The sequence below is a fragment of the Tubulanus polymorphus genome, chromosome 2, assembly GCF_964204645.1.
Source record: "Tubulanus polymorphus chromosome 2, tnTubPoly1.2, whole genome shotgun sequence".
Lineage (NCBI taxonomy): Eukaryota > Metazoa > Nemertea > Palaeonemertea > Tubulaniformes > Tubulanidae > Tubulanus > Tubulanus polymorphus.
This window is the reverse complement of record NC_134026.1, coordinates 16763976-16786834: the sequence shown is the minus strand read 5'-3', so window position 1 is coordinate 16786834 and position 22859 is coordinate 16763976. Positions and strand designations below refer to the sequence as shown.

Sequence of the window (22859 nt, the reverse complement as noted above, 5' to 3'; positions counted from 1 at the left end):
GATAAACAATTGATACCTGCAACATGTGTGTAAATCAAACCTATTCCACTAGTTGCGTGTGTTTCCTAATAAACGGGAGAGTCACTCTTGATCTGAGTTATTAGAAAAATAATGTTCATTTAGTTATAGAAATTCATTGCCTTTTTGAAAATTATGTAATAATATTTGTTCTGTCCTTATTTTTATTACTGTATGAACCAATGATATGTTTTGTAAATATGATGTAATAAAATAAATTTGAATTAAATTTGAACATGAGAATCAGGCATAACTTGTGTTTTTGAACTTGTCTTTTGTTCCAGAGTTTCAATTACAATCAAATTCAAATTGGCTAAAAAAAAAGTACATAGGACTAAATGAAATGAACCGTTTTGTTACTGCAAACCTATTCCAGTGTTATGTCGATCGTGTTGAATCACTTTGCTTGAGTTGAAAGAATCAGATCTATGGTGCAACATCGGTCGAAGAGAGATATCTTGGTGTTGACTGTCCATCTTACTTCATGCGTTTGACATTGGAATCAGCATCATACCCATTTGAACTGCAAAATATTCATATAACATGAAAAACCTACAGTACATGTATACAGTAATCAAAATTTCACCGATGTTGGATATTTAAATGAACGTTAGGCTTATTTCGGTATTCTAAAGCAGGAAATAATAAGCCCAATCAATAGGCCCTAATCCCATTGGAACAATTGTATAGGCCTAATGCGTACAGCTGTACCGTACATTTATCAGTCAAGAATGGAGAAATCGGTATACCAAACCTACGAACAGCAAAATGTACAGGCCTACAATGATTTCTGGTATACAAGCCGTGACCATATGAACGTTTTGGATCTAGGTTTGACTATTAATGTCAGCAGGTCAGAGAAAGCCTGGCCAAATTTAATCACATGGCTCAAATCAATTGGCCTTTCTGCGTGTGAATACTTCACTGTATTGTTTTAACTAGGGGTCCAGGGACACCATGCCCACTTGGGAAGTGGTTCCGAATGCTCAACAATCTAACAATTTCAATATTCAACGCCCCCTGGTGACCATATTCAAAACCCACTGACCTTGAAACTCACCACAATTATAGAACATGTCACGAACTATAACTTTGTAATAGATCATGGTAACAAAATATGCCTAGGTACCAATATAATAAGGAAATACTAAGTTATTCTTCTATTCAACACCCCGTGGTGACCATATAGAATAACTATTGGCCTTAAAACTTGACACAATCATAGATGTCATGAGCTACAACTTTGCAGTTGATTGTGGTTACAAAATATGCATTGATACGAATATAATATAGAAATACTAAGATATTGTATTATTCAACGCCCCCTGGTGGCCATATACAAAAACAATGACCTTCAAACTCACCACAATCATAGACCATGTCATGAGCTACAACTTTCCAATTGATTGTGGTAAGAAAATATGCTTAAATATCAACAATATAACGTGGAAAAACTTTTTCCCGCCTACGAATGAGTGCTTATGACACCAAGATGGCCGCCAATTGCGTCATAATTGGCTGATCAAAATACCTGTCTCAGGTATAAAATACCCATAGAATACCCATCACAAATTGCAATGAGAAATGGCAAACCAGTAGGGAGCTACAGCACTCAGAATTCTGGCCAAAATTGACATTTTTGGGCACTAAAAAGGTCATAGGACAGTCATCTTGAGTCCGATCGACCCAACTTTTGTTATGCTGATGGGCCCTGGGGGATTCACATACATCCAAAAGATCAAGGTAATTGATCGAAGCGTCTTCAAAATTGCCCTCAAAAAGTTCAAAAATGTGTAAAAAGTGTTGATTTTGGTGAACAACAATGGCTGCCAGTCGGCCATCTTGATTCTGACAGGGCCAGTTTTTGGGCTGAAGATGTGTCTAGGGTAGATACACGTGTAACACAAATATCAAGACATTACATTGAAGCGTCTTCCCAAAATAACTGGATTCCGTCTACCGACGGACTGACGGACGATGGACGAAAAGTGAACGCAATCGCCCAAGTGGGCTAAAAATAGGCCTATCGAGTGAATTAGTACATAGACTGAATTAGACTTTAGGCTAGTCCTGACCAAATCCTATCCATGTTATTATGGCACCAGTTATTAGTAACATCACTGTAGGGCCGAGAAGAGGGGAAAAAGTTGTGTTTGTAGCACATAGGCATGGTAGGCTTGTCGCACTCAATACTTAAAACGCTGTTGTTACCTGTACGTGACTGTACGGCGATTACTACAGGTTAGCCATATGTGAGTACGTTGACGCTCATACATGCAATATTGGGATTCGAAACCAAACGAAAAAAAAATCCAGTAGTAGTCCAGTGATTAACCCACTGTGCCACAGAACGTAACTGCAGGTTAGATGAAATTTGATTTACAAATAGCCTAGCCTCACCTAATCCAAACTCTATTCTTTTACGCACGCGTGTTTGCAGATTATAGGAACTCACGTACGGCATTTTTAGGGAACTCACGTACGGTTAACCTATGGATATCACCGTACAGTCACGTACGGGTAACAACTTCGTACTACGTACTTTAAATTGTATTGGGTACTATACAAAAGGCCTATAACAAATAAATACCGGTAGGCTTTCTTAGCTTCCACACTTCACAACCGAACCAACTGACCAACCAGTATATTTATTCCCAGGACGCACCAACCGGCACAGGCCTAACACTGTTTGTCAACTGTGTGTACCGTAGTAGGCTATCGATAATCACCTGGTACTTTTCTGTCGTTTGTTTTCTCTCTGAGACGAACGTAATTCTAGTAGCCCTCCGCGACTCAACGACCTTCATTCAAACTTGATCAATTCAAAATCTGTTTATTGACGCTTTTGGTTACATGAACTGATCAGCAATATACTTAAATAAAATAACCGGAATAACAAGAAATCAAAAATATTAAAAAGGTAACAAACAAATGCCCGTAAACCTGTCAGACACGCGAACGCCGGACTCGTAAACTCTTGGACTCGGACCCGCTGAGCAATAAATTCATAAAATTGACTTTGAAATTGATTGTGGAGAAGAGAGGGAATTATTCGATAGCTCTTCCTCGAAAAGAAGAGAGAAATTTCGGAAAGAAAACACAACATGGCTACTAATTGAACGGAGCCAAATTTCCGATGTTTACGGCTCGACAGTGCCTTTATAACGTGGATTTATCAAAATCCCCATGCACTATCTGGAGATTGAAGTGAGCTGAAGGATATCATACGGATTGTATCGGCGACAGCGGTAAGGTAAGGAAGCCTTTACACTTTTAACAAAAACTGTGTGGAAAAGGGAAAAAAAAATAATAATCACGCGAATTTCAATAGGGTTTTCTGTGAAGAAACAGAAAACCCTAAATATTAGCAGAATCAACTTTGAGTAATTTAGAACCATCTAGAATTAAAAGAAACAACAAACAGAAACAACTTCTGAACAGAATATAATTTCCATAACTAGTAAACTTAAATCAAACGAAGTTCAAACTGAAAAACTTTTACCGAATGGATTAATTGATGCAACAGATCAAGAAATAGAAGCTTTAAGTATGTTTTCTGAAAGAAATAATAAGTATACGAAATGAAGCCGATAAAATTGCGCGCGAAAAAAATATTAGATATAATAAAATAAAACCTGTAGAAAATAAATTATTTGACACCAGAAAAGAATTAGAACAATTAAAATTAGATAGATAATTTAAAGTTATTGAAGAAATTGAATTTAAAAAAAGAAATGCATATTTAGAAAAAGAAATTGATGATTTAGAATATAACATAGAATTTCAGAGAGAAAAATGAAATTATTATTAAAATCATATGATTATTGTATTAATAGATTAAAAGTTGTTGTTAAAAAGTTAATAATAAAACCAAATTCTGAAATATCATTGAAAGACAGAATAAAATTATTATTTATGTTTGAAGGTATAACAATTCTTTCAATTCTAACAGCTGTAACTATGGTATTCACAACAATTGGTTTAGCTATATCAAATTCATTGAAATCTACACCAAATCCTAATAAACCGGATAAACCCCCAAATGATAATAATTCTATAGAAGATAAAGTTAAGGATGGTTTAAAAAAATTAGCAAAATGTTTATGGGAACTATCTAAAAAATCTGCTGCAGCTTTACCCGGAGCTATTGCATCAATTGTTGGTTTTACATTGAAATCTGCAGGGAATATTCTTAACTTTGCTGCTGAACATATTATTTTATTTTTAATTACAGTTGTAAGTGCTATTATTTTTGGGTTAGTGAATATGATAAAAAATATATAATTAATTTTTTTGTTGAATTAATGAGTGGGAGTTATATAAATCCATCTAAGAATCATAGAATATCTAATGCTATTAAAGCAGAAAGATCTCATCATATAATTACTCATAACCCTTCTTATATTAATCCTGATGAAACTTTATATGTTAGAATCCCTAGATTAACACAAAATACTTTTTATGTTCCAAATAGTATTTATTCATCAGCTGGTATAAATGTAACGGGTAATAATAATAATTATGTTGTTGATAATGTTGGAAGATATTTGATTAAAAAATTAACTATAAAGATTGGGCCAGAAACAGTTTTCTCATTAGATGATTATAATTTATTTATGCATTACAAAGATTTATGGTTAACAAAAGAAAATAGAAATAATATGATATTTCAAGGCATCCAATCAGAAAACCAAAATAAATTAAGATCAGGAGCGAATGACGCAATAGTAACTCGTACCGCAGATAATTTGATCAAAATGATTTATGGAAGCAAACATAAAATTCCATTAGATTTTGAATTGATAAATAATAATGCACCTTTATATAAATACGCAATTCAAGAAGATGTTATATTTGAAATAACATTTGCTCCTGTTAATGAAATTGTATTATCTAGCGTTGTTAAAGATATGGGTTATAAATTATCGAATATATGTTTAGAATATGACACAGTAACTGATGAAAATATTTCAAGTATAATTCAAACTCAATACAATCAAGGATTTTCATTATTATATGATTATATTGATAAATTTAAAAAACTGTAACTATTAATGCAAGTGATGAAATTATTAATGAGAATATTAACTTCCAAAGAAGATCTATTAAAGGTATATTAATATTTTTTACCATTGCAACATATTCTAATGGCGCAATACAGGTCGATAATTATTATAATCCTGAAATAACAAAAGTAGAAATAACTATCGAAGGAATAGCAAATAAAATATTTTGTCAAGGAATGAGAATGATAGAAAAAAGGAATCAAAAATTTTAAAATACACATTTATATTATATCTGACGCGCAATTAAATATTGTTTCAAATAAAAAAGTAAATGGTAAAGATTTATATAAAGATTTATTAGGTGAATTTTTATCTAAGGAACCTAGTAATGATAAATTAGATTTATCTGCTGCTAAAAAAATATTAGGATCAAACATTGTAAATGAAATGTTGGAGTCAAACACTAAGAAAGATGACAATGAAAATATAGTTACTGGAAAGCATATTGATAATGAAGATTATATAGATTGGACGAAACGTAAAGTAGTAAAACAAATTAATGATGCGGTAGATAGGATGAAAGATAGGATGAAAAAGGATTATAATGAAGAATTTAATGATGATTCTGTAGAGAGGTTGAATAAATTGTTAGAGTCTGATGATGAATTGGAGAATGATGATGAAAATGATGTTAATTATCTCACATAATATATTGGTTGAAAATTGTATAAAATAATAGTTAATAAAAAAGGATTTTTAAGTATTTATGTATCTAATACTATATTATTTGAAAATACCTTAAATTATAATTTTTTAAATTTATATTGAAACCTCAGTAATAATAATTAACCTTTATTATTTTCAAACTTAGTTGAAAAAACAAAAATAAATTGGTTGAAAATTGAATAAATAATATTTATTTTAAAAAACGAGGTTTTAAGTATTTATGTATCTAATACGTATCTAATACATATCTAATACGTATCTAATACATATGTAATTATTTATGTATTTAATATGTATTAATCTACAATAACCTTTATTATTTCAAACTTAGTTGAAAAATTAAAATAAGTTATATATATTTTAGAAAAAGGGGTTTTTAAGTATTAAGGTATCTAATATGTATTATTTGAAAATCAATTTTAATAAAAAAATTTAGTATTAAAATGGAAGCAAATAAGAAGTACTACTGTCCGGCATGTAAAATCAATATAGATAAATCCCAAAAAGCAAAGCACAATAAAACTAAAACGCATTTAGAAAATAAATTAAAGTTAGAATATAAAGATGATATATTAGAAACTAAATTAGATGAATTAAAGAATGAAAAAGAAACATACAGAATTAAAGAATGAAAAAGAAACATACAAATGTGATACATGTAATCAATCATTCAGTGATAAAAGATATTATAAAGAACATTTAAAATCTAAAAGTCATATTAGAAATATGAATAATGATATTTTAGGTGAGGATTATTTTGAAAAAGATAATGATAAGAAACCGAAGACAATTAAAAGAATAAAAGATAAATTAAACAATAAAAGGCCATACATGGAAGATGTTAGAAATTATATTAATTCATTAGATAATAAAAAAGAAGTTGAGATAACTGAAGCATTTAAAAGTGATATTGGTCCAGCTGCTATTGAGTTTAAATTTCATAAAGGAAAAACATTAGAAGAAAATAAAAAACATTTAGAAAATATGAAAAATATTATAAAGATAATTACAGATGTTGAATACCCTAAAATTAGTATATCTTCTAAAGTAAAGTTTATAAAATCTGAACATAAAACAATATATAATATAAATTCTCATTCACAACATATTATTTCAAAACAACATATAGATGATAAATTCGATAAATGTTATAATGAAATAAAAAGTAAAATAGAAGAGAAATATTTTGAAGGGTCTGGTTTAATTTTTGATGAAATAATATTTATGATTTTACATGTTTATAACACAAAATATAATTAGTTAACTAAATCAAAACCAATTGATGAAAATAATTTATCATATTATAAAGATGATAATATTAATGGATCAAGTTATATCAAATTACCATTTAAAACTAATGCTGTTATAAATGTACAAAATTCTGATGATAAATGTTTTCTATGGTCAATTATTAGTTGCTTACACCCAGTTGAAGATTATAAACAACATAGTTTTAGATTAACAAATTATAAATAATTTGAAAATAATTATAAGATAGATAATTATCCAGTTAGAATTAAAAATATTCCAAAAATAGAAAGAGATAATAATCTAAAAATAAATGTATTCGATTTAATCAAATTACCAAAAACGAAAGGTAATAATATTAAACATTATACATTAGAACCTCTATACTTATCAAAAGATTATGATTCAAATGATGTTATAGATATACTATATTATGAGAATCATTATATGTGGATTAAACGTATTGATTTATTTTTCAAATCAGAAAATGATTTTGATAATAAAATATATCTATGTAGAAAATGTATAACTAAATTCAGAACTGAAAGTGCATTATTAAATCATAAACAATTATGTGAAAATCATGATTATTGTAAAATAGTTTTACCAAATGAAAAGGATAAAGTATTAGAATTAAAAAATATGATTACATGAATAAAGTACCATTTGTTATATATGGAGATTTTGAATCATTAAATAAAGAATTAACTGATCAAGATAGAAAAGAAATATATTATAGAAGAAAGAAATTAAATTCTGATATAATTGATTATTCAGATCCTCTAATAACAAATACTATTGAAAAGATTCATCAATCAGCTGCAGCTTTCGGGTTATATATAAAATCTGATTATCCAGAACTAATTGAAAGTGAATATTATCATTACAGAAATGAAAATGTTATCAATCATTTTTGTGACTTATTAATCGAGTATGAAATCAAATTTAGTAAAGTATTAGATACAAATAAAGAAATTATAATGACAGAAGAAGATAAAGAAGAATTTGAGTTTGATGATAAATGTTATTATTGTGAAAAACTATTTAATTATAAAGATAAAAAAGTAAGAGACCATGATCATTTGAATGAAAAGTTTAGAGGTGCGGCACATGAGAATTGTAACTTACAAGCAAAGTAAATCAATTTTGTTCCAGTAATATTTCATAATTTATCAGGGTATGATGCTCATTTATTCATCAAACAGCTATGTCATAAAATAGGAGAAATCAATAATCAAATAGAAAGATTAAATTCATATAGATCAAAAGATAAAATACCAACTTATAAATATAAAATGTTAGCTAAAACATCTGAGAATTATATATCTTTCCAATTTGGGTGTCTAAGATTTATAGATTCATATAGATTTTTAGGTAGTTCATTAGATAATTTATCAAAATCATTAGTTGATGATGAATTAAAAATATTAAAGCAACACTATCCAAATAATGATGATTTTCAATTAATGAGATATAAAGGCGCAATACCATATAGTTTTTATAAATGACATAATGATTTCAATATAACTGAATTATTAAAAGAACAATTCTATGATGAATTAAAAAATGAATATGTTAAAGACGAAGTATATAATAGAACATTGAATATTTGGAATCATTTAAGAATAACAAATCATGGACAATAAGTAGATTTATATTTAAAATCTGATGTATTATTATTAACTGATATATTCGAAAGGTCTAGAGATGTAAAATATTTTAATATTGATCCTTGCCGTTGTTATTCTAGCCCGGGTTTAACTTGGGATTGTGGTTTAAAATTTACAGATATAAAAATGGATTTGTTAACAAATATAAATCAATTATTATTATTTGAAAAATCTATAAGAGGAGGAGTTTCAGGTGTATAAGCGATAGATATTTCAATGTAAATGATAACCCTGGATATAAGTTATTATATATAGATGCAAATAATCTTTATGGATGGGCAATGATGGAACCACAACCTTATGGAGTATTTGAAATAAGTGAAATTTTACAACATGAAAATAATGATAAATTTGATTGGAAGAAAAGAATTCTAGATATTGCAGATGTTTCAGTTACTGGTTACTTCTTTGTTGTAGACTTGGAAAATCCTGAAGATAAAAAATTTAAATCTAGAAATCTAGCATACTGTCCAGAACATAAAACTGTAACGCATAAAGAATTATCAAATTATCAAAAAAGAATTAAACCTGAAAATTATATTCATACAGAAAAGTTAATGGTAACTCAGGAAGACAAATATAATTATGTAGTACATTATAGAATGTTAAAATTCTATTTGAATCAAGGAATGATTCTAAAAAAAGTACATAGATATATTTTAGTCTAAATTTCAATCTAAATGGTTAGAAAAATATAAAGATTTTAATACCAAACAGAGGACTAAAGCTAAAACTGATTTTGAGAAGGATTTCTTCAAACTAATGAATAATGCATTCTATGGTAAGACATGTGAAAATATTAGAAATAGAAATGATATTGTGTTAGTTAGTAATGGTAAAATAATTAGACATTTACAAACATATCCTAAATTTATTGGTAACAGAATATTTGATGAAAATTTAGCTGCAGTTAAAATGAGGAGAACATCTATGAAATTTAATAAACCAATTTATGTTGGAGCTACAGTTTTTGAAATATCAAAGTTATTAATGTATGAATTCTATTATAACATATTACAACCACATTTTGGAGAAAAGCATGTAGAAATCTTTTATTTTGATACTGACAGTTACATATTAAAGATAAAAACTAATAACATAACTGATGATTTAAAAACATTAAAACATCATTTTGATTTCGGTAATTATCCTAAAACTCACGAATTGTTTAACAATGATAATAAAAAAGTTTCCGGGAAGTTTAAGGATGAATTAGGTGGTAAAGAAATGATAGAGTTCATAGGAATTAGATCTAAAGTGTATAACTCATGAATCTCACTAAAACTCATGAATCAAAGAAATTGAAAGGAATTACCAAAAGCGTAGTAGAAAAAAATATTCATTTCAAAGATTACATCAATTGTATATTCAATGAAGAAGTTAGAAAACATAAGATGAGATGTTTAAGACCTGAAGATCATGAAATGTTTATTGAAGAGATAGAAAAGGTTAGTTTGAACCCATTTGATGATAAAAGATATATTTTAGATGACGGAATTCATACAGTCGCGTATGGTTGCAATTTAGATGAATATTTAAAATTGAAAAGAGAAGAAACAAAAGAGATTTTAAAAAGGATTTTAGCGTGTTAATCAAATTTTAGTAAAAATATGAGTATATAATTTAGTAAAAATATGTATAATAAATGGAGCCAGAACAATCACAAACTATCAATATTACAAATAACACTGGTGTTATAAATATATACTACAAGAAATGTTCTAAATGTGAATTAGATAAATTAGCTCTAACAGAATTTAGTAAGCGTAAGATTAGCAAAGATGGTTTTCAATATTGCTGCAAAAACTTGTATTAAACTATATACTAAACAATATCGAGCAGATAATAGAGAACATTAAAATGATTATATGACAGAATATATGAGAGGAAGATATAAAACAGATCTTAATTTTAAAATGAAACAATGTTTAAGGTCTAGATTAACACAATTATTCAACAAAGAAACGCATTCAGAAAAACTATCTAATTTGTTGGGTTGTACAGATGAATTACTCGAATCATGGATAATATATCAATTCGATGATAAAATGAATATAGATAATTATGGTGAATAGTTTCATATTGATCACGTGTTGCCGATTTCTAAATTTGACATGAGTGATGATTATAATAAAAAACTAATTTGGAATTGGAGAAATTTAAGAACTCTCGAAAAGAAGGAAAATATAAGGAAAGGGAACACACTTGATATGAGATTATATTTAGATCAACTGGATAAAGCAAAGAAATTTGTTGAATTATGGAATTCAACGCAGAATGAAAAACATGTTGAATCTTAAGCGTTTATAATAAGAACTCGCTTGTGTATGTGTGTATATAGTTATCCATTATAACTACCTATATGCAATTATACTAACATCTGTGCCACATTTTATATTCGGTTGAATGGGGTGTACCTCATTTGAATATTGATCGAATGTGCTATTCCAGTTGAAAAGGATTAATCAATTACATCACAAAGGAACATCTGTTGCTTAGACAGACAGTGCCTGGGTATATTGAGCGCAGTCGCATTACAACAGCCGAACTGAACAGACGGAATATATAGAACGTATAAGATTTTTCTCTAGAAACACAAGTAGGAGTTTACAGTTATAAATGTAAGTACTGTTTTTGTTGTTATTAAGGCGTCGGGAAACATGTTTAAGTGCTGTAATTGATATTTGAAAACTACAACTTCAAGTTAGTTTTATCCCACGCTAGATATTTATCTTTTAGATAACAAAATGCTACGCGTAACAAGAAGACCATTGCTATTTGAACCAAGAAAGTGAAGATAGGAGGATGTGGAATCAGAAATTATGCATTTGTCAACTCATGAGACTGTAGCAGTTTAGCCATACTGTATAGGCTTTCAATGCATTACGTTTGCCGAAATTTCAATTGCGTCATTCAGCTGTTGTTAATGTCGCAGTGACAGATGTTGTAGTATACTTTATTGGTTCCTGCATTCCACGCATACCTTACAGCTCGGCTCCCGAGCGGCTTGGAATGTGGAAATCGATACTGACTGTAGAATAAAATATATGTGTTTATGAAATAGTAATTCCACCAGTCGTTTCTTTGAAGTGATTTTAAGTTTGAAGATTTATTATCAAGAATCCGAAATGACTTATCTGGACAGTTATAATTACTGCTCCTAATAGATAAACAATATTAGTGAGATATTAAATCCTAATTTAAATAAAAAGAATTTAAAAAACAATAACTTCAACTAGCTAGTTAATTCTATTATATTTTTTCAAAAATCTAATATTTCTTTTCGAAAAGAGAATACTTTATATTTTGAATAGATTTGAATAGAAATTCTTTGACTTTAACTAACCTAGTCAATTTAGTATTAACCTAAAGAGATACTAGTATCATTTTATAATACTTATAATATTTTTTTTTTCTTGCTTTTTTCTCTAATATAAATGTCAAAGAAATCGAGTAAGAATAATACCGATATTGAAAAAACATTAGATGATTTGGGCATTAGTGATAATAAGGATATTCCAACCAAAATGGAAAATAATATTGATTGTAATATTGATTATGAATACTACTTATATTGTAAGCACTATCTTGAATTACTAATTGCCGGCGGGAAATCTAAGGATTTCTTGGGGAAAATAATAACTTTTCAAGAATTAGACTCTATGAAACCAGATAAAGAAATAAAATATTTTAAGATTTATGAAGAAGCAAGATTAACTAGAATAAATGACTCTATAAGTGATGGCATTATAAAATGTTATTCAAAATTATGTAAACGGATTATACCAAGTGATGATGAAAATAAATTATATGTTGATTTAAAAAATGACTACTTAGTTATGACTGAATTACAAAAATGGGTTGGATATGCTTCATTCCAATTAGGAGGAAAAATGACATTGATTTCTACTGGAGTTATAACATTTTCTAACATTAAACCTATAGTATGTAAAGATAAAAGTAAATCAGAAGATGGTGCCATACGGCACCCACACTGTGATATTGAATCAGAACAAAAATTAACTAAAATAAATGAGTGATGGTGTTAAGAAAAAGACTAGATCTGAGAAACAAATTTAATGGGCTAGGGAATTAGGTAAAAGATCTGCAGAATTAAAAAAAGCTAAGAAAAAGAAATTAACTGATATAAATGAATCACCTGATATTAATTCAAATAACAATCCATCTGATTCTTCTAATAGTGGAAGAAATAATTACTTATATATTTCAATTGGGTTAATCACAATTATTATATTCTCCGGTGTAATAAATTCAAATCTAATAATAATGATTCTGATGATAAACCTATTATACCAGAAAATAAGTCAAATGATAAAATCATTGAAACTAAATCTAAATCACTATTAATGGATTAAAATAAGATGAAAAAGAACAATATTTAAGAGATTTATATAATAACCCAGAGAGTAAAGTATCATATTCTAGCGTTTCAGAATTATGGGATAAAATTAAATCTGATAATGAAAATATAAAATATAGTGAATTAAAATTATGGTTTCAAAATCAACCAACATATCAAATCCACAAGATAATGGATAAAACTTATTGAACAAGAAAAGTTATGGTTTCATATATTGATCAACAATGGCAAGCAGATTTAATTAACATGAAGAACTTAGAAGCACACAACAGAGGATATTTCTGGATATTAAATGTTATAGATATATTCAGTAGATACGCATGGTCAATTCCAATCAAAAATAAAACTGGTATAGAAGTTACAAATGCTTTTAAGAATATATTTAAAGAAGCTATTCCAGGTAAGATACAATTTGATGAAGGTAAGGAATTTTATAACAAACATTTTAAAAAACTCTGATAATCTGATAACGATGTAGAATATTTTGCAACACACTCAGATAAAAAAGCATCTATTATAGAAAGATTTAATAAAACATTGAAAACTAGAATGTGGAAATATTTTACTGCTAATGAAACATATAAATATATCGATGTGTTAGAAGATTTAGTGAAAGGTTATAATAATTCTAAACATAGTTCTATAAATATGAAACCTATACAAGCTAGAAAAGAAGATAATTCAGAAATAGTTTGGAATAATTTATATGGAGCGTTTGTTACACATGATTTTGGAGAACCTAAATTTAAAATTGGACAACACGTTAGAATATCTAAATATCGAAAAACATTTTATAAAGGTTATACTCCAAATTTTACTGAAGAAATATTCAAGATTAAAAAAATAATATTAACTAAACCTTTTGTTTATAAATTAGAAGATTTAAAAGATGAAGAAATATTAGGTTATTTTTATGAACAAGAATTATCACTTGTACCAAATCCAGATGAAATAGAATACAAAATAGAAAAAGTATTGAAAACAAAAACTCTTAAAGGAAAAAAGTATTCTTTGGTGAAATATAAAGGGTATGAAGGGTATTTAATGAATGGATTTTATCTAGTAAAATTAAAAGAATAAATGAATGAAGATTTATTTATATTTGAACCGCATTATATGTTAGTAACTGGGGTAACCAACTGTGGTAAAACGAATTTCATATTAGACTTGTTAGAAACTATTTATAAGAATCATTTTGATAATATAATATTATTTTGTCCTACTTATGAAATGAATAAAAATATAATAGGGATATAGTTAAGATGAAAAAAGTTTATTATATTAGATCCTAAAACAGTAAAAGAAAATTTAGATAATTGTATAAAAATAGCAATTGATATTTATAAAGGATCAAATACATTATTCATTATAGATGATTGCGCAAATTAACATGATTCAAAAGTTAGAGAAAGTGAGTTATGTTATCTAGCTTTCTCTGGGAGACATTTTGGGATAAAAACATGGGTTTTAAATCAAAAATATAATTCAATTGTTAATGACTTTAGGGAGAATAAAAGATTTTTAGTTTTATTCTTCAATAAAGATAGAAAATCTATGCAACAATCATTAGAAGAAAATCAATCAAATTATACCTATTGAATTACATGATGAATATATGAATAAATTAAAGAATAGTAAAGGTTCAAAATTATTACTGAGACTACAATTTCCCTATGAATATAAATTTATAAAATAAGGTATTTTAAGTATTTTTGTATTAAATACGTATTAGATACCTTAACAATATTATTTATACAATTTTCAACCAATTTATTTTTATTTTTTTCAACTAATATATGAATAAGTTTGAAATTAATAAAGGTAATTTATTATTACTGAGGTTTCAATATAAATTTTTTTAAAAAGTAATATGATTTTACATATTTTCTTATTCGAAATCTATTTCATGGTGCCCTTTTTCATTCTTACCTTTGTATATGAAATAGAAATCTCCAGAACATAATTCTTCCAAATTTTCACTTGATAATCTATGAAATCTATGTGGTAAATATATTCTGAATTTATATGTATTTCCTTTCATTCCTTCATATTCTAAGTGGATAACTAATTTACTACCATATTTGTTAGTAACTGTATCAATATTTGTAATTAGATATTTTTTATGAATTGTTAATTCTGTTAACTTTTTGAATTTATAATCTACAGATTTTACATTTGTAGTATCTTTTATTCTATCTAAGAATTTACTGTGTACTTGTTTACTCTCCATTTTAATAACATATTTTTTATTAACATTTATTTTAGAAGTTATTAGATTAATATTATAAGAGTAATAGGGAATTAGTTGTTTAAAGTCAAAGGTTGAAAGGTTGGAAAATAAATTCGAGTGTGCGAGAATTTATTTTTCGACCTTTGGCTTGAAACAACTTATTCCCTATTACTCGTGAATTATCCGTGGATGCATCGAGGGATTATCGGTTTGTCAGCATGTCAGTGGGAATACTCGATGTGCGAAGCTGAATTACTCCTATTTTATGATGTAACTTTAAAAGGGGCACTTTTCCAGATTATACTGAATTTGAACCAGTATCATATCCTCCAACGGTATATCTATGCAAGAAAAGTCAATCATCATTGTTTTACATACCCAGCAATGCTTTCCGGTTGATCTGTTGCATTTTTCTACAGTATCGTTGATGGTACGCGCCAATCCACATTCGGTCAAATTGCCAACGCATTCATAACAAGATTCCTGTAAATGTAATTACATTAGCTGCTTACTAAACGCATGCTGATCCTCTTCGTATGTGTAAGTGTAGGCCAACAGTGGACTACACCCATAGCGGTACGGTATGTTCGGTAACCCGTATAAGCGTAGAATAATAAGTTTTTCAATTCATGTGCATACTGTTTGTCGATATGTAAAAACCGAAAGTCTCTACCACAATTTGTCTAAACTTTTGCTGGCCCAGAGCTACTGTTCTAGGTGGAAACAACTGTATACATACATTGTGACATATTACATTAGTCTCCACCTTACTTGCGGAGTAATTGTATAAATAGGCTTTCATACCAGAGGTCGAGCTCATAAAAAATAAAAAATAAATTCTCGCACGCTCGAATTTATTTACTATTTTTTATTCAGTCACCCCCTCAACCTCTTGTATGAAAGCCTATTTATACAATTACTCTAATAATTCCATATATATGAATAACATATAGATGAATAACGTATAAATGAAAATCATTTATATGAATATTATATATATGAAAATCAATTTTAATAAACAATATGTATAATAAATGGAGAGTAAACAAATACACAGTGAATTCTTAAATAGAATTAAAGATACAACAAATGTCAAATCAGTAGATTATAAATTCAAAAAGTTAACAGAATTAACATTACATAAGAAATATTTAATTACAAATATTGAAACAATTACTAATAGATATGGTAATAAATTAGTTATTCACTTAGAATATAAAGGATTAAAAGGAAATAAATATAAACTCAGAACATATTTACCACATAGATTTCATAGATTATCTAGGGACGTTATAGAAGAATTATGTTCAGGTGATTTCTATTTCATATATAAGGGTAAGAATGAAAAAGGATGTCATGATATAGATTTCGAAAAATATAAAATCACTTTTATTAAAAAAATTTGATATCAAAATGGAAGCAAATAAGTACTACTGTCCAATATGTAAAATCAATATAGATAAATCTCAAAAAGCAAGACATAATAGTACTTAATCTTACTTAGAGAATAGATTGAAATTAGAATATAAAGATGATGTATTAGAAACTAAACTAGATGAATTAAAGAATGAAAAAGAAATATATAGATGTGATATATGTAATCAATCATTCAGTGACAAAAGATATTATGAACAACATTTAAAATCTAAAAGTAATATTAGAAATATTAATAATGATAGTTTAGGTGAAGATTATTTTGACAAAGATCATAAACAAAGCATAATTAAAAGAATAAAAAATAAATTAAGAAATAAAAGACCGTACATGGAAGATGTTAGAAATTATATTAATTCATTAGATGATAAAAAAGATATTGAAATTACTGAAGCATTTAAAAGTGATATTGGACCAGCTGCTATTGAATTTAAATTTCATAAAGGTAAAACATTAGGAGAAAATAAAAAACATTTAGAAAATATGAAAAATAATTACGGACGTAGAATATCCTAAAATAAGTATATCGGCTAAAGTTAAATTTATAAAATCTGAAGATAAACCAATATATAATGTAAATTCCCATTCACATCATTTTATTTCAAAACAACTTATAGATGATAGATTAAATAAATGTAATAATGAAATAAAAAGAAAAATAGAAGAGAAATATTTTGAAGGATCTGGTTTAATATTAGATGAAATAATATTAATGACGTTACATGTGTACAATACAAGATATAATAAATTAACTTAATGGAAACCAATTGATGAAAATAATTTATCATATTATAAAGATGATAATATAAATGCATCAAGTTATATTAAACTACCATTTAAAACTAATGCTGTTATAAATGTACAAAATGAAGATAATAAATGTTTTTATGGTCAATAATTAGTTGCTTACATCTAACAGAAGATATTACACATAGTTTTAGATTAACAAATTATAAACAATTTGAAAATAATTATAAGATAGACAGTTATCCTGTTAGAATTGAAAATATTTCAAAAATAGAAAGAGATAATGATATAAAAATAAATGTATTCGATTTCAATTAAATTACCAAATACAACAGGTAACTATATTAAACATTTAATATTAGAACCTTTATATTTATCAAAAGATTATGATTCAAATGGTATTATAGATATACTATATTATGAGAATAATTATATGTGTATAAAACAAATCGATTTATTTTTTAGAACAGAAAATAATAAAATATATCTTTGTAGAAAATCTTTACATAGATTCAGTAATGAAAGTGCATTATTAATTCATAAACAATTATGTGATAATCATGATTATTGTAAATTAATTTTACCAAATGAAAAAGATAAAATATTAGAATTCAAAAAATATTATTACAAGAATAAAGTACCATTTGTAATATATGGAGATTTTGAATCAAATAAAGAATTAACTGATCAAGATAGAAAAGAAATATATTATAAAAGAAAGAAATTAAATTCTAATGAAAATGATTTTTCAGAAGAACCACCAATAGAAAATACTATTAAAAAGATTTATCAACCAGCTGCAGCTTTTGGATTATATGTAAAATCAGACTATCCCGAACTTATTAAAAGTGAATATTATGATTATAGAAATGAAAATGTTAACAATCTTGTGACTTATTAATTGAATATGAAATTAAGTTTAGTAAACTATTAGATACAAATATAGAAATTATAATGACAGAACAAGATAAAGAAGATTTTGATTTTGCAGATAAATGTTATTATTGTAATCAAGTATTCTATTCATCTGATAAAAAAGGAAGAGCTCATGATCATTTGAATGGAAAGTTTAGAGGCGCAGCACATGAGAATAGTAACTTACAAACTATGTAAATCAATTTTGTTCCAGTTATATTTCATAATTAATCAGGGTATGATGCTCATTTATTGATAAAACAGCTATGTCATAAAATAGAAGAAATCAATAATGAAATAGAAAGATTAAATTCAAATAGATCAAAAGATGTTGCTAAAATACCAACTTATAAATTTAAAATGTTAGCTAAAACATCTGAAAATTATATATCTTTCCAATTTGGATGTCTAATATTTATAGAGTCATATAGATTTTTAAGTAGTTCATTAGACAATTTATCAAAAAGTTTAATCGATGATGAATTAAAAATATTAAAAACAACATTATCCAAATAATAATGATTTTCAATTAATGAGATATAAAGGCTCGATTCCATATTCATTTTATAAATCGCACAATGATTTAAATATAACTGAATTATTAAAAGAACAATTTTATGATGTATTAAGATCCAAATATGTTAAAGATGAAGTTAATAATGGAACATTGAATATTTGGAATCATTTCAAAATAAAAAATCATGGACAATTAGTAGATTTATTAACGAATATAGACCAGTTATTATTATTTGAAAAATCTATAAGAGGAGGTGATTCAGGTGTATTAGGTGATAGATATTTCAATGTAAATGATAATCCTGGATATAAGTAATTAAATATAGATGCAAATAATATATATATGGTTGGGCAATGATGGAACCTCAGCCTTATGGAGTATTTCAAATAACTGAGGTTTTACAGCACGAAAATTTTGATAAATTTGATTGGAAGAAAAGAATTCTAGATATTGCAGATGATTCAGATACAGGATACTTTTTTGTTGTAGATTTAGAATATCCTGAACATATTAAATTTAAATCTAGAAATCTAGCATACCGTCCAGAAAATAAAACTTAACACATGAAGAATTATCAAATTATCAAAAAAGAATTAAACCTGAATATCCGGTTCCTGAACTTCGCTGAAAAAGCTGAAACGCTGAAATTTCAGGGAATTTCCGAAAAACGCTGAAATTTCAGGGAATTCACGAAAAACGCTGAAATCGTCCTAGGAACCGACAATACACGTTTTCAATTTTTTTCCGGGCCGGGGCCGCTGCCGAGTCCTGAACCTTTGCTTTAGTCTCTACCTAATTTTTGGTTATAGAGACATGGATAAACAGTATGTATGGAGTATCAAAACCCTATCACAACCGCACAAGCCAACTTTAAACACTATGCTGAATATTCCAAGAATGTGGTTTACTTCTACAAGACGAAAAAATCTTATTTGAACATTTCAATGTATATAGAATATGATTATGAGAACCACTTTTCTTTTGTCAACACGTCACGCATGACTATGGTATTCTCTGTTGGAGACTTGAGGTAAGTTAAAATTAGATAGCTAGTTATAATGATGATGCGGCTTTTGGATAAAAGGGATTTTACTTAATTTCTTTTTAATTCATTGTGCGTATGGAATGGATTTAACAATTGCGAATAATTTATTTGCTGTGGTGAGAAAATCATCAGGTTTTTTAAAGAAATGACATAGCATCTGTTAGAAAAATGTAACAATTCTTATTTTTAGACTATCTATAAAAGGAGGAATCATGGACCAAGTTGATTTGCTAAGATGGACACACATATACCGAAAAAAGACTTCTTGTAGCAGCAGTGATTATATTTCATTCAGTAATAACTTGATTCAACCAGAGAAAAATAAGTCAACAGCTGATGTACAGTAGTACCCCGCTTTACTTGGTTTTCCTGGGACCAAATTTGTAGTCTTTAAAAGCTAAGCGATACTCCGAGGTAACAAAGGGGTTTTCAATAGAATACGAAGCAATGGAACCAGTATTCAAGCCCAAGCAAAGCGAATCTGTGGCTTTAACGCTTGATTCGGATAAAATGTAGAACGGATTTCTTTTGTGTATAATGTATAATGTATATCTATTAAGCTGTTAATTAATATAGTTAGATAAACGTTCAATTATTGGATCTTTCTTGTTGACTCGTTTCATTTTGAGAGTTTAGAGTTCCAGTTAATCCACAATGTGCAGTGCCTAGCCTTCATCTACACTAAAGCCAAGCCTGTGTATGGGAAATGTTCGACTCTCATAGGCCAGACAAATCGAGGTATGAATGCAAATGGTAGTCTCCAGCAACTTGAGAATGTAAACCAAGTTTTGACATCTACCCGGGGACGACCCTTTAAGGCCTCCTTGTAGAAAATGTAGGAATATGAAACCCAATCTAAGCTATGCTAAGTACAATGACAATTGAACCTTTATTTACGAATTTCAATGACACCGAAAATAAAATCGAAATAATCAAATCTCGATGCTAGCACTTATTATGGGTTGTCAGGTTCAGCCTAACTGTACTTTCATTCAACTACTTCTTGTATGAAACGTGGAAATGAGAAAATGCAAGGAATAACCAAACAATAATAAAAACAATTGAGAATTAGAATTACTGTAGTTAAGAATTTATTCAAATGAAGTGAAAACTTCATTGTTAGCTCATACGGGTACATACATGTACATAAAACAATAACAACAATTTATATCATGATACGCAGACAAATGAAAGTAAAATATTATTTATTTATTTTCCATTTTGGGGAAGCATGATGGTAGTTTTTGGAACTGATGCAGTTTTGATGGTCTAATTTTTGGCTAGTAAGTATCATGTTATACAGTGTGTCCTGAAGAACAATTATTGTTCCTCCTGATTCAATTGAAGACTCCCGACTCATGTCAAGGAAATGAGGTCATCCATCAATCGATCAAAAGTTGAGCTCAGACCTCTATCTCATTTGCCAAAATTATAGCATGATTTATGGGGGACCTCTACTTCACTCTAGCTACTATGGTCCGGCCATACGCATCTTCAAGCTACTAACCTATTAATTGTGGTCTGATGCCAGTTGAAAATTAAATGTTGAAGGGAGCCGAAGACAACGACCTTGTAGGCGTATCTCTATAACGGGAAAAAATTCGGTAATTCGGTAAAGACTAAAGCACGGTTTAGAACCCGGCAGTAGACACCAGGCCAGGAAAAATTTTCAAAACATGTATCGTCGGTTCCTATCACGATTTCAGCGTTTTTCGGGAATTCCCTGAAATTTCAGCGTTTTCCTGGAATTCCCTGAAATTTCCGTGTTTTATTTTCAGCGTTTCAGCTTTTTCAGCGAAGTTCATGAACCGATGAAAATCATATTCATACAGAAATGTTAATTGTGACTCAGGAAGATAAAATTTATTATGTAGTACATTATAGAATGTTGAAATTTTATTTGAATCAAGGAATGGTTCTAAAAAAGTACATAGATATGTTTCATTCAGTCGATCTAAATGGTTAGAAAAATATATAGATTTTAATACCAAACAGAGGACTAAAGCTAAAACTGATTTTGAGAAAGATTTTTTCAAACTAATGAATAATGCATTCTATGGTTAGACTTGTGAAAATATTAGAAATAGAGATGATATTGGGTTAGTTAGTAATGGTAAAAGAATTAGACATTTACAAACATATCCTAAATTTATTGGTAACAGAATATATGATGAAAATTTAGCTGCAGTTACAATGAGAACTTCTATGGAATTTAATAAACCAATTTATGTTGGAGCATCAGTTTTAGAAATATCAAAGTTATTAATGTATGAATTTTACTTTAACGTATTACAACCTCATTTTGGAGAAAGGCATATAGAAATCTTATATTTTGATACTGACAGTATTAAAGACATAATATAATAATAATAAATAAAATAATAATAAATGTATAATATAACAGATGATTTAAAAACATTAATACATCATTTCGACTTAAGTAATTATCCAAAAGATCATGAATTGTTTAGTAACGAAAATAAAAAAGTTCCTGGGAAGTTTAAGGATGAATTAGGTGGTGAAGAAATGATATAGTTCATTGGAATTGATCTAAAATGTATAGTTATAAAACTCATGAATCTAAAAAATTGAAAGGTATTACAAAAATAGTTGTTGAAAAAATATTCATTTTAAAGAATACATCAATTGTATATTTAATGAAGAAGTTATAAAACATAAGATGAAATTTTTAACATCTGAAGATCATGAAATGTTTATTGAAGAGACAGAAAAGGTTAGTTTGAATCCCTTCGATGATAAAAGATATATTCTGGATGACGGAATTCATACAGTCGCGTATGGTTGCCATTTAGATGACTAATTAAAATGTAAAAGGGATGAAGAGAAAGAAAATGAGATTATGAATAGGATTGTAACATGTTAATCGTTTTAATAAGAAATATGTGTAATAAATGGAAAGTA

At 27.8% G+C, this 22859-nt stretch overlaps 1 protein-coding gene across 2 annotated transcripts in view; it reads right to left on the bottom strand.

Moving 5' to 3' along the window:
* Positions 1-22859, bottom strand: part of LOC141898670 (uncharacterized) — a 166742-nt gene that overhangs the window by 5265 nt on the left and 138618 nt on the right. The window contains exon 5 of one of the 2 annotated variants that reach the window (XR_012618586.1): positions 15658-15762. The exons of the other annotated variant lie outside the window; for it this stretch is intronic. The gene's annotated coding sequence lies outside the window, so the exon portion shown is untranslated. The remainder of the gene's footprint in view (positions 1-15657; positions 15763-22859) is intronic. 2 annotated transcript variants of the gene reach the window in all.